This window comes from Odocoileus virginianus, chromosome 19, assembly GCF_023699985.2.
Source record: "Odocoileus virginianus isolate 20LAN1187 ecotype Illinois chromosome 19, Ovbor_1.2, whole genome shotgun sequence".
Classification (NCBI taxonomy): domain Eukaryota; kingdom Metazoa; phylum Chordata; class Mammalia; order Artiodactyla; family Cervidae; genus Odocoileus; species Odocoileus virginianus.
In genome coordinates, this window is record NC_069692.1 from 33,958,990 (window position 1) to 33,971,926 (window position 12,937).

Consider the following 12,937-nt stretch of genomic DNA (forward strand, 5'->3'; position numbering starts at 1 on the left):
GGAGCGAGGCTGCGGGACCCTGCACCACCAGGACGGTTCTACCCAGCTCGAGCGCGTCGCGCCGTCAGCGCCGCAGCCACACGGAGCAGGTGCCTGCCGCCGCTTTCGGAGCCTGCTAGCGAAGATAGGAGGATCCGGCGCAGGCCCGTGCCGGAGCAGCGGAACCACCGCGCACGATCGAGGGTACCGCGCGAATACTGCAAAGCGAATCAGAAGTTGCTGCCCTGGAGTGGGGGAAAAACCCAACCAAAGGGAAAGTGAATTGCGTCCCCACCTCTCACCCTCCGCCCCTCCGTCGTCGCCCTTAGCGCTGGCGTTGCCGGCGATCGTGGGTTTGTGAGGGAAGCCAAATCTACGCTCAAGGGGAGCACTTTGGGGCCTCCGAGCATCTTAATCTAGACAGCAAAGTGGAACGGGCCAGAGAATTCATCATGACTAACGAGGAGCGGAGGTCTTTGGGGAGTGGCTGAGCTGTTTATAAATCACCGCGTTGAGCACTCGCCCGGGCAAGGCGCTTTGGCGGAGAATTTCCACGTGCCCTGTGTTTATGAGCGTGTGTGGGGGAGAGAGAGAGAAATGGTTAGGGGAGGGGCGAGCCCACAGGCCGCCAACCGAACGGACCTGCATCCCCCCACGCGCGCACCCGCGCGGCGAGGCGAGGACACACACCTTCTGGCGCTGGGCTCTCGCGCAAGCGCGGAGCCACTCTGGCGGCGCGCCTGGGGGCTGCTAGGAATCCCGTAACTTTGCCCCGCTAGGAAAAAATGAAAAAGTCCAAGCCTGGAAGCGCGCAGACTCGGCCGCTGGCGTCCGCGGCGGCTCGACCGAGAGTGAAGGGGCTGGGCGGAGGGCAGGACCGCCTCCCTCAGAGCAGCGCCTCGGTGTCCCCAGCGCTGGGCGCCTGGCTCTCTTGGGGCTTTGGAAGCGCACGGGCCACTCGCCAGCCGCGTCCTGGCCCAACCCGCCGTGCCTTTCACCACCCCAACCCCCCGGCAACCCCCCGGCCGCCGGCTGTCCTCCTCCCCAACCGCTCGGCTGGGAGAACTTGGAGCTCCCACAGATGGAAGGATCCAGCCGCCGGGAAGGGCCGCGTCCGGATGCTGAACATCTCGCCCCCTCCCCCTTCCGGGGCAGGTGTCTGCTTTTCTCTGGATTTGATTTCTCATTTCTCTAGGGACAAGGCCCTTTGCAGCCGGTGGGGGTGAAACACTCGAGGGAAGAAAAGCGTTTCCAATCTCCGAGGGAACCAAGGCGGCCAGACTCGGAGTCAGTTTAAAATCCACCCCCCTCTCCTTCTGCCTCCCTTCCCCCAGTTTCAGGCTTTGGGCGCTGGGGTTTCGGGGTGGGGGAGCAAGAATAGGCTGCGTGTGTACATCCAAACTTCCTGTCTGCAGTGGGACTTCACTGACGATGACTGCTCGGAGATTCATCCCGTGCTGACGTCCCAGGTCTCCACTCCACCCCCTCCCCCCACCTTCGCTTCATTTCGCTGGCAGGCAACGGAGCCGAAACATTCCCAACTGGGTAAGCCGGGTGGTTCTACTCGATTAATGCACCCAATAAATCCCCGGGAGTACACAAAGCACTGCCCTACCCCCGGCCTCAGCCTCCCACCCCACCCCCACCCCGCAGCCTGGCCAATCACCGGGCGGGCTGGGCTGGGCGCGCACACTGGCTCTGGGTACCACCTCCCCCGCGCCGCCCCCGCCTCTCCGCCTGCCGCCCGAGGCCCGGTTGGCGCGAACGCCGGGTCCCGAGTACCTCGGCTTCCAGTCTGCCTCCCGGCGAGGCCCCTTCCTGGGGCTCCAGGAACCTCAGAGGTTGTAGACCCCCGATGAGGGGCTTTGTGGTCCTCCCTTCCCTTCCTCCCACCGTCGTGGGCGCCTTTCTTTGCGACCGACATCGCCGGAGCAGAGTCCACGCGTCTCCCTGCCTTTCTCCACCCTCATAAAAGCACGTTGAAAGTGTCTCGGGGAGACACCTCCAGGTTTTGATTCAGCTCATTCCCTTTCACTGTTCAAAGCACTGTTCAAATACAGAGGCTGCTTACGTTGACGTGGAGAGGATTTCAAACAAACCTAAAATGCTTTGAACTGACAAGGTGTCTTGATATCTCCCTCACTCCAGTACAGTTCCCCGAGATCACTGGCTAGGACAATGGCTGAGGAAGCGGTTCACGCGGGCCTCACAGCCTCTTTGGCTGACTGCTGGGTCCCCCGGGCCCCCTTCACGAGAACAGGCTCCAGGCGTCCTGAGCAACCTCGCCAGCCCATCCCCGTCCTCTAGGTCCCAGCAAGGGCTCTGCTGAGTCGGTATCCTGACCTAGACTGGTCTGAGGAATTGGTGCGGACTTCGTACTGCACTGCTTGGAGAGAAAATAACTCAGAGAATCCGAGCTAAACCAAAAAGACATATTTATCCCCACATTGTCACACTTCTCAAAAGCGTGAGCCAGACCTGGGTCTTAGCAGTGCCCAGAACCTTGACCAAAGTCTCCCAAAGTCTTCACATGAGTAACAGTAATGATATCAACCTGTACACTCTAATATGAACTCAATTTTAACTTCATCTAGTAAACACACACCGTATGTAAAATATCATTTATTGTATTTCTCCATACCAGGTCTTGGCAGAAAAACCACCATAATCACTCCTAAACATTGAGCTGAAAGGATGCAGTTATTAAAATAGAGGTGAGATGGTATTTATTCATTTGATAGATCTTAATTTACTTCTTATTGATGTTACAATAGTTCCATGATAATGGAAATCAGGAAACAAAGGGAATTTTCTTCCAAGGTGGCAGCTGGTTTAAACTTGGGTAAAATTGCCTACTGGGATTTCCTTTTTAATATATCCACCTTGGAGGAGGATTTCAAGTCCCTTCTCTCTCGCTCTCTTTTCTCCCTTATCCCAGTCATTTTTTCCTGTACTTTCTGCTCTTCTGTTAGTCTCCAGGAGCTGTTTGAGAGCTTCCCCATATTTAAATGGAACTTCTTTGCTAAGGGCCTACAGAATGTCAAAACTGAGGTTCCCACTTCAGAGCTTCAGCTTTAAACAGCCAATCCACACAAAGAGGCAGCTGGCTCCTTTAATGAAAACCTCCTTAGAGCTTGAAGACTTACTGGCTTAGAAATGCATTTGTAAGAAGCAAGGAAAATGCATTTCCAAGCTGCCAGTTCTTGTGAGATACAATAAACATTTACTTTAAAAAAGAACAGACATTAATATCTTTAATTATGCAGCACAATGCCTCCCTAATGAAAAAAATTCCACATAGATTTATATGTTATTGTCTATATATACATTTTACAAGTTTCTAAATGTGCATCCGTCTCCATATCATAAACGGTTTTGAAGAAGGAAAAGTTTTCTGAAAGTTGAAACTCCCATTCTTCATATTCTTGACAAATATGTGTTTGTCCATGTCTCACATACAAATGATTCTATTTTGTCTTTACTACTGTGTAAACCAGTAAGATGTAATGTTCTAAGTTCAGTATTTTAAAATGAAATTATTTGAATTTGTGGATATTAATCTGTTTCTCCTTTTCTTCAAGTTCTGAATCTCATCATTAAAAGTGACCCCCCCTTTGTAGTCCACAAGTGAATATTTTATAGACAGGCACGGCTTGAAGACTTCTAAAACCATATCACCCAGGCAGTCTAGCTATTTCAAGGATTACTTTGAGTAATTTATCAAAGGAAGTCTGCTAAATTTTGAGTGGTGAATATGAGGCCTTACAGGGGAGAAAGCATAAAGAACACATTCCATCAGTGTACAAGGCAAATTCTATTTGGCATTAATACAGCTTGTTTATACTGAAATAGCAGGAACACAACATGAGGGGATTGGTGGCTCCTACTTTCCTTTCTGAAATTTCCTTTTCAAAGGACTAACATTCAGTGACTTCCTAACAATGAAACCTGAAGGTGTTTCCCACCCTTATCCCTTGCCCTAAAAAAGCAGGAGAAAATGACAACTTTTTAATAAATTAATTTCAACAGAAACCTCCTTTGCTTCAAAGCTTATGGAGATGTACTGAGATGAAGTTCTTGCCACAGTCCTTTCTCTTTCTTATCTTCTGGGGCACAGTCTGAGAAGCAGAAGGAGGGGCCAGGAGCACCCCCCAAACCTGTGCACAGGTGCAGGGGAAGAGTATCCTCAGCTATTTTATGGGTGACGTGTCCAAGATTTAGGGCTGGACTTCCATCACTGGGGGGAACAAGGCTGCATTTGGTTGAAGTCGGACTTCATTTTTCTTATTCTGGTTGGACAGAGTATGAATACAAATCCCTGCTGAAGTGTAAGAATGCAATGCACCAAGTCCTATTGGTGTCCTGGTGCATTGAGCGAAGTTTTTCTTGTGTACAGTTGACCACAGCGATAATAGCTGTGGACTGGGACCTTCTTCTAGATCTCTGAGTTTCAAAACTGTCATTCTAGGCACTTTGGGGCTTAGTGAAGCTAGAGATGACTATTTTTTAAAAGGCTGGTTTCCAGAATGTGGGTCTTGGGAAAGCAGAGGCTGGCATTGTCTGGAAGACGACTCAGAAAAAAGGAGCCGTAGTTTGGAGCAATGAGACCATCTCACCCCTCTGGTCTTTGCTGAGAGTTTTGATGGTAATCTGGGGCAGCTGGGTCCCAGCATTAAATGCAAAAAATAGGAAAACAGGACAGGCAGAGTCACAGGCCTGATCATATTGACGCCCTAGGTCAGAGGGAGAGAATAATGAATAGGCGAGGAGCTCGTGGACAGGAACTTAATTAACCTTGGGAGAGTGAAACAAAGTCAGAGATCAAACCTAGGTCCGTGGTTCAGGATGCTTATATTTACGTGAATGTGCGGGGTGGAGGAGTAGTCTGCTTCGTATATTATACTAACCTTAAAAAAAAAAAAAAGACACTGAAAAACGCTGGAGTTTGTGCCCCTCAGGGCCATCCAACCACCCACACCATCTCGCGGAAAACTCCGCGGTGGGATCGCGCGTACTCCGCCGGGAGGCAGTGTGTCCGGGCCTCGGCCTGCGTGGGGCGTAAGCCCGCGTAGGGAGAACGGGCGGCGGCGTCCGGGCGCCCCGGCCTGACCTCCCGGGGGAACCGCTAGGGAACGCCGCGGCTGGGGGTGGGGGCGTTCCCGGCCACAGAGCCACTGAGCTCCTAGGCAGGTCCTGGCTGCGATCCGGGGGAGGAAGGCGAGGGCGAGAAGCGGGAGGCCCGGCCATTGTCCAGGGAGGGCGCATTTTTGTCCGGAGGCTGCTGGTTGCTATAGCGAGGAGGGAAATCCAAACAGAAGGGCTCAGTTCGCCTCCCTCGGGCCTGGGAGCAGCGTTCCCTCCTCTCAGCCAAAATAAAAGTGCCGCCCGGGGCCTGGCACCCCTTCCCCGGAGAGCTGACAGCGGGCTCGAGAAGAGGGCCCGGGAGGATCCGGGCACCGAACGAGAGGAGGGGGTATCCAGCCCAGCAGGGAACAGCCAAGCAGGTTACTGCTGGAGCGGGCGGATGCGCCTCTCTCTCTCTCCCCCTACACTTTCTCTGCCACATTTTATTTAGGAAAACTCTTACAACACTCTCAAACTCGAGAGACGTTTCGATGGGTGAAACCCCCTTCTGGCTTAGACTGGTGGGAGCGTCTCCGCGCTGGAAGCGCCGTCGGAGGAGAGAGACCTGCGCGCGACAGCGACGCTGTACCGAGACGGAGCGGTGACACCAGAGGCAGAAAGAGCAGTTTGTTCTGAGTTTAAAAATCACCCAAAGGGAAATGTTACTGGAAAGGCGTGTAGATGCAAATTTCTTACATTTAAAAGAGACTCTTATTTTGCAATAGTGTTCTCTCTTCCTTTTCTGTTTTTCTTAATATCTTACTATTCAACTTTGAACACAGTGTGTGAAGGGAGGGTTACAATAAAGGCTCCTTACGATCTGGCTTATAATTTCTCCAACCACAAAGCTTAGGACAACTAGGGGAAAACAGTATTGTTTAGTTGATTACTATCTGTTAGTTTTAGAAAATTTTGAGTTGGTATTTTTTAAAGGGGAGAATATTCGTTTACTCTGGGCATGGCAAAAAAGTTATGATTTTGTTTGTGGGGACAAGTTATCTATGCCAGGAGGGAATCAGATAGTAAAAACTTAAAAAAAAAAATCAACTCTCTTACTCTTTTGTGACTTTTACCTTCTCTTTCTTCTCTGTGTCTGCCTCTTGCCTAGAAACTGTCTGAAAATCCAGAGAAAACTTTTATGTGACTGGAGGAAGCTATTGGGAAAGCATAACAAGAGAAGTTTTCTCCCTTCCCGACTTAAATTATATCCTTTCCTTCCAAGTGACAAGTCTCTTTGGAAAAAAAAAAAAGTTGAGACAACTTTATAAGAAGTTCTTTAATTCATAATAATATTCACATTTTTAAAAATGCTTGAAAGAAATCATGTTAATGAAGAGAACATTTGCAGTAATTTGGTGATAATTATCAGAATCGCCACATATTCGCAGAGGCTTGAACAATTCGTGTTCGGAGAAAAGCAAAACACATTATTTTAATAGTCTGATATGCAAACTATGGACCGTTCAATTACGTGGCTTAATAATGCATACATGATGCGATCTTGTTACTGGGATGGGAAGGTCTGCGGTGAGTCACTCCTAAGCCCAAGTGTACTCTCACAGCCAGCAAAATCCATTGCCATGGATCAGGGGCCCCTGCCAAACTGCATCTAAGAGAATAAAAATTAATGACTGAGAATTTGAGCGTTAAATTAACATTAATTATATGACCTGCATGCTGGAAAGATTAAATTTCTTATGCCCTAATTAGATAACGTCTCCTCATACATCAAACAATTTCCATTTTCATCCCCGGGTTTCAGGAATACAATGCAAGGTGGTGAGAGTCAGTAGTGGAAGGTTTTCCTTCTCTGAGGTCAAAGTTTGGGGTGTCCAGCCACCCGCTCCGCTGCTTTCCGTTGCTTCTTTCCGTTGGCTTCATGGGGAAGAGCCTTCAGGCTGGAAGAGGTCGTATTTTAGAGAGGGAATCTCCTCCACCCTGTACAGACGGTGGTAGTTGGACAGCGAGGAGCTTGATGGGCGGTCCTCAAGTAGACCTGGAACGCCAGAGGGACCCGTATCAACTGGAGAAAACCTGGGTCACTGGTCATTGTCTCAGGCTGAGAAAACTAGGCAGTAAGATCCCTGCGGGGAAGCGGAAGGAAGGGAAGTCCAGCCAAAATGCACCGCCGCGAACCCTTTTCAGAAGAAGCATCAAAGCTAGAATTGCAGGGACGCGAGAGACCCTCGATGTTGTATATGCAAAAGAAAAAAGGTTTTCTTAGGTGGGAAACAGTCAGAGGCCAAGACAAGGGCACTCAGTTCCTTCGAGAAGAGGCTGGACTAGAGCCTTGTCCGCCGTCTCCCCAGCAGTGCCCTGACATTTTGAAATCTCACCCCTTGTTGGCCACAAGTGACCCTGAGACCCTGTCTTACCCTGTCTGGGGCAACACAGGGCCGGGCGTCGGCCACAAGGTGGCGGGGGAGGAGGACCAGATGCTGCGTGGGTCTCGGTACTTTAATACCTGTTGCTGATGCAGGGGCAGGGGGAGAGTGAACAGTACGGCCACCGGCCCCACCTCCAGGACAGATGGTCAGTGGGGGCGCGCGCGCCCGTTCTCTCGGTTCGTAAGACGTGACTTGGGGGTCCCAGGGCTCCGGAAAAAGCTGCTCTGTGCAGTTGGCTTGGAAACAATGCAGGGGACCTAAATTCCTGGGATTAGGATATCCTCTTGTATAAACCAAGTGGCCCCAGACCTCTCACGTTTCCTTCTCCGCCCTCCCCATCCTCCCCGTCTCACCTTCCCCCGGGGACAGTAAAGAACTCCGGGACCTTGCGGACAGCTGCCCCGAGCGCCGGGCGGGACGAGCAGAGCAAGATTAAAACCTCAAGGCGGCGGACGCTAAGTCACTCAGAATAGAGTTTTCACGTGTCACTGTTTCCATTCAGCCACTTTCAGGCTTCTGGGGAAAGGGCAGGTGCGGGAGCGCGAGTCTACGCAGTTCTCAATGGTGTCTACGTGGCAGGGGAAAGAGGTGTCAGGGCAGTCAGCAGATGCCGGCTGCTGGGGGCTCTGCCTGCGGGGTCCCCTTCCCGCGGAGCCGTCGGGACCGGGTGGGGCGGGGGGAGGTGGGAGCGGAGGGGTGAGGAAGGGGCCGGCGGAGAGGGGCTCATCCCGGGCCGAGCCGGGCGGGACACTTCCCGGGGCTCCAGGCCCGGCGGCTTCCTCCGGCCGCCCGCCCTCCGACCCCCCGCGCTCGCTCGGCCGCAGCAGTTACTTCGCGACCCCGAACTCCGGGTGCAGTCCGATCTCAGGGTTGCAATGAGCCCGAAAGTTAGAGAGCACCGTCTCTCTGGGCCCTGGGGCTGTAGGACTGGGAGTCGGGAGGGACGTCTGCACGGAGCCGGCTGAAGACCCGGGGCTTCAGCAAAGTTCGGCCGAGTTTGAAACCCAGCGCGCGCGCTCCTTCCCTCCCGGCTGTTCAAGGATGGGGCTCCGAACAGAGGGCGTAAGGACGCGAGTAACCGAGGTGAGGCGACAGTGGAAGCGGTCGGAAGAGGGTGCGTCCCGCCTCCCTGCGAAGTACAGAAATCTCTCTCCCTTGGCACAGAAACAACTCTCGCGGCAGGTCCGCCGAATAGAGCGTCGCAGCTGTCGTGGCCAGAACTTCGCAGCCCGGATACTTGGGCAGAGAGAAGCCGCCGCTGGCTCACCGCAGCGTCCCTCCTCCCTTCTCGGCAGCGCTTTCAGTTTGAAGTGTTTCTCCTTTACGCAGACCACCCCTCTCCCCCACCTCCCGCCCCCAGCGTGCCTTTGCTGGAAACGGTTACTCCTTTTAAAAATTGGAAAATCAATACCAGTTTAGCCTCTTCCGTGAGATGATGCACTGTCTAACATTACAGGGAGGGAAATGGCCCGGCCGAAGGCATGGCTCCAACCCCTGGAGAATTTTACGTAGAAATTGACAATGAACCGTGCTCAAGAGCGCTGCTGAAATATACTTTGGCTTAGTAGCACTACTGTAAACCTAAGGCACATCTCTTACACATTGTCTGTTTGGTTGTGGCTGAGGTTTGGCTAAACGATTGATCAGAAGCTTGCACCGTGGGTGTTTATTCTTCCTGTTTCCTTGAACCAAATCTTGGATGGCTTCCTGATAGTTTTCAGATGCCATTTGCTGCACAGACAGATCTCATATGCCTACTGCAGATTGTCTTCAAAGTTCTAGTTTAAAGAGCATTATGTAAGCCTCTCTCTATTTACATAAGAGCTTTAACTCAAACCTCTCAGAAAACCATTTATTACCAACTGAAACCCATACAGGGTAGCAGCATAAACGACCTGTATCTTTATGATGCTCTCAAGAACAGCAGTAGTTCATTCTTCTTGAAAAAAGGAAAAAGTAGATGTAACAAAGAATTGGAATATTTTGCATTTCTATTCAAACTTGGTGTCTTGTAATTTGAGCATCATTCTTAAGCTTAATTCAGACAGTGGGGACATTTATAGGATACTCTTGTTCTCTGTGAGGTCAGCATTTATCTAGGCCACAGAGTTAGCCCTGCCTCTCTTAAGTTTAATCCTAAATGTGAGAACAAGTTTCAGTTAGTAGAATCAAGTGCAAATTTAGCTAAATTCTAAATTATTAAGAGGATCCTTGAATACATGATTACTGTAAACAAAAGTCAAGCAATAATAAAATATATGAAATAAAATGTAACTTTTATTTCTCACTACCTTCACCTACATCACAGTTCCCATCCTTGAGATAACCACTGCTGATAGTTTAAGTTCCCTTTCCTCCCTTCCTTCCCTCCCCGACTCCCCATCTACTTACTAAACTTTGGGCCAGATTTTTATTGTTATGCATTGTTACAATTCCTTTTGGCAAGATGGGGCCTGGTGAAATAAGAAACTTAGTAATGAAGAGTTCAAGTTTGGGATACTCTAAAGAAGGAAAATGTTGTCTAGTCACTAAGTCATGTCTGACTCTTGCCACCTCAAGGACTGTAGTCTGCCAGCCTTCTCTGCCCATGAGATTTCCCAGGCAAGAATGCTGAAGTGGGTTGCCGTTTCTGCCTCCAAGGGATCTTTTGGACCAGGAACTGAACCCAAGTCTCCTGCCCTGGCAGGTGGATTGCTTACCACTGAGCCACCAGGGAAAAAAACTTGTCCCAAATGATGTGGGAAGCGAGCTCTGAGTATTGCTTTATCACTGCTACTGAACTGGCTGGAAATAAGACAAAGCAAAATATCATTTAGGAACTGGCACTTTCATGTCAATAGAGTCAACAGAAGAGATCAACAAACGTTCTGGCAACATCTTTGTTTAACCATTAAAAGCTAGAAATATATCAATAAGCTTCTTAGAGTCCAAGGTTCTTCCCGTTGAGCATCTTCTATTTAAACAATCTCACCTCTCTCAGCAGACACAGGCCAGGGGCTCTTCTACAGCTAGGTCTCCAACATGGGACTTGTCTTGTTAGGGGAAGGGACTAGACTTCCAAACATCCTCTCATTGGATGCTCTTTCTGACACACAGTAAGGTTGTTACCAAGAAAAATTGTCAGGCTGTGTCTCAAGCACCCTGTCCCTTTCTACCCTTCTCACTTTTGCCTATCACCCTGATCCCACAGTTCCAGATCTGCCCTTTCTGACATTTTAGCCCATTTAGACTCTTCCCTGTCATCATCAGTGTGGTAAGGTAATCAATACAAAGTGTTAAAAGCTGATACATGCTAAGAGGTATTTACATGTATTTCCAAAGCATCTTGGAGGGTCCATGTTACAGGCCCCAAACAATGAGTCTCAGTAGTGGAACTGGAATTTAAGACTGTGGTTGGCAGATGGGGAAGATATTTTAGGCAAGAGGAATTTGCAGCATTCCTAAAATATAGCCACATGGCCATGAGTCACCTTCTTTGTCCTCTCTTTAGAGACCAGCTCTACCTCTGTGATCTACGCAGATACGAAATTTCTACTGGAAAAGCAGTGCCATTATAGAATTCTTTATTAGTAACTGGACAGTGTTGGAACTGTTTTAATGGAGTTGCATGTGGAATTTGCCTTTAGTAACAGGTTTTCATGGGACTGACCCCACAATCTGGGGAAGAATGACCTATTTTGGCCTATGAAATTATTTGCACCCTATCATGACTGGTTCAGGAAATGCACATGACCCGAATAGGCCAATCAGAGTCAATGAACATTAGCTTCATAATTTTGTCTAGAATGGTGAGGAAGAAGAAAAAAGTTAAAGTTCTCATTACCTTACCTGCTAAAGTGAAATCATTCATCCTCTTAGGGCTCTGTTATGAAGAGGAGATACTTGAAAGAAACCAATACAGAGAAACACAAATGACAAGTAACATAAGATGACATAATTGAGCTCTTGGATTCAGCTGCACCTTTACCCTTGGATTCTTTTTTTATGTAAGCCAAAAAATCACTCCCCCAACCCCCTGAAATTAGTTTGAGTTTCTGTTGCTTGAAATGGAAACAGTCTTGACTCCTTCATGATTCTCATGCTGTTGAGGGCAGAGAGTTAAGTTAATCAAATGACTCAGCTCATGGCGCAGCATCATCATTGGGTCGTGCAAAGTCCTTCTCACACCTATCGTCCTTCCTTCCTTCCTTCCCTCCCTTCTTCCTTCCTTACTCTTTTCCTTCCTTCCTTCTTTATCCCCGTATCTCACTCAGATTCCTGTCTCTGTCATTGGCCACTGTTCTGTTTGTATATATTCTTCCTTTTTCTTTTTTAAATCCCAAACTCCTAATTATCCCTTCCCCACATTTCCTCTCCCCTTTGGTAACCATCTGTTGTTTTCTATGTCTGTGAGTCTGTTTCTGTTGTGTAGTTAAGTCATTTGTATCATATATTAGACTCCAGTGTAAGTGATCTCATATGATACTTGCCTTTCTCCTTCTGACTTACTTTACTTAGTATGATGATCTCTAGTTGCATCCGTGTTGCGGCAAATGGCACTATTTCATTCTTTTTTATGACTGAATAATATTCCATTGTATACATGTATCACATCTTCTTTATCCATTCATCTGTTGATGGACATTTAGGTTGCTTCCATGTCTTGGCTTTTTGTGAATCGTACTACTATGAACATTGAAAACCTGTGTCTTTTCAAATTATAGTTTTCTCTGGATATTTGCCCAGGAATGGGATTGCTGTATCTTATGATAGTTTTATTATTAGTTTTTTAAGGGCTCTCCATACTGTTTTCCATAGTGACTGCAACAATTTACATTCCCACCAAGAATTCCATGTATTCTTGAAAATACATGTTGTTTTTCTGAAGGAATTATTTTTGACTCATGTAAGTGACATTGTGTTGAACACCTTGTTCTCTTTCTTGCATTTTCACTCAGTACTATATATTGAATACCTATTTATGTTGCTATGTGTACATGTAATCCATTGCTTATAATTGCTACACAGTTCTTGATTGTGTATGTATCTGTCAAGCTTCAGTAGGTAAAAAAATAAACCATACAAAAAAGTTGGAGATTGTGCCCTGTGCTCAGTCTGTATGTAAAGCTGCAAGCTTCTTCCCTAGTCTCTCAGCATTGTCTTAAATATCCATCTGTGCTCTTATGTTTCCCCTTTTGTGTTGCTCCTCATGGGTCCTCATGTTTTACTTTTTTACTCTTTCAATTGTGGATTCTCAGATAGCTTCTAACCTCCTCGCCACTACAGATAATGCTACACAAAGATCAGCTTATTAGATATTTCCTTATGGACTTTTGTGTGAGTTTTGTACATATATATGTACATATGTATATATCATATATATATATTTCATAATTCAAATGGTGATTGGTTAGTTGCTAAGTCATGTCTGACTCTTATGACCCCATGGACTGTGGCCTTCCAGACTC

At 48.3% G+C, this 12,937-nt stretch overlaps 1 long non-coding RNA gene across 1 annotated transcript; it reads left to right on the forward strand.

Moving 5' to 3' along the window:
- The first annotated feature begins 677 nt into the window (after positions 1-677).
- On the forward strand, positions 678-6,794 carry LOC139029702 (uncharacterized). The gene is made up of 4 exons (XR_011481916.1): positions 678-1,266; positions 1,395-1,524; positions 2,624-2,693; positions 5,555-6,794. It is a non-coding gene; the product is annotated as an uncharacterized lncRNA (long non-coding RNA).
- Positions 6,795-12,937: the final 6,143 nt, after the last annotated feature.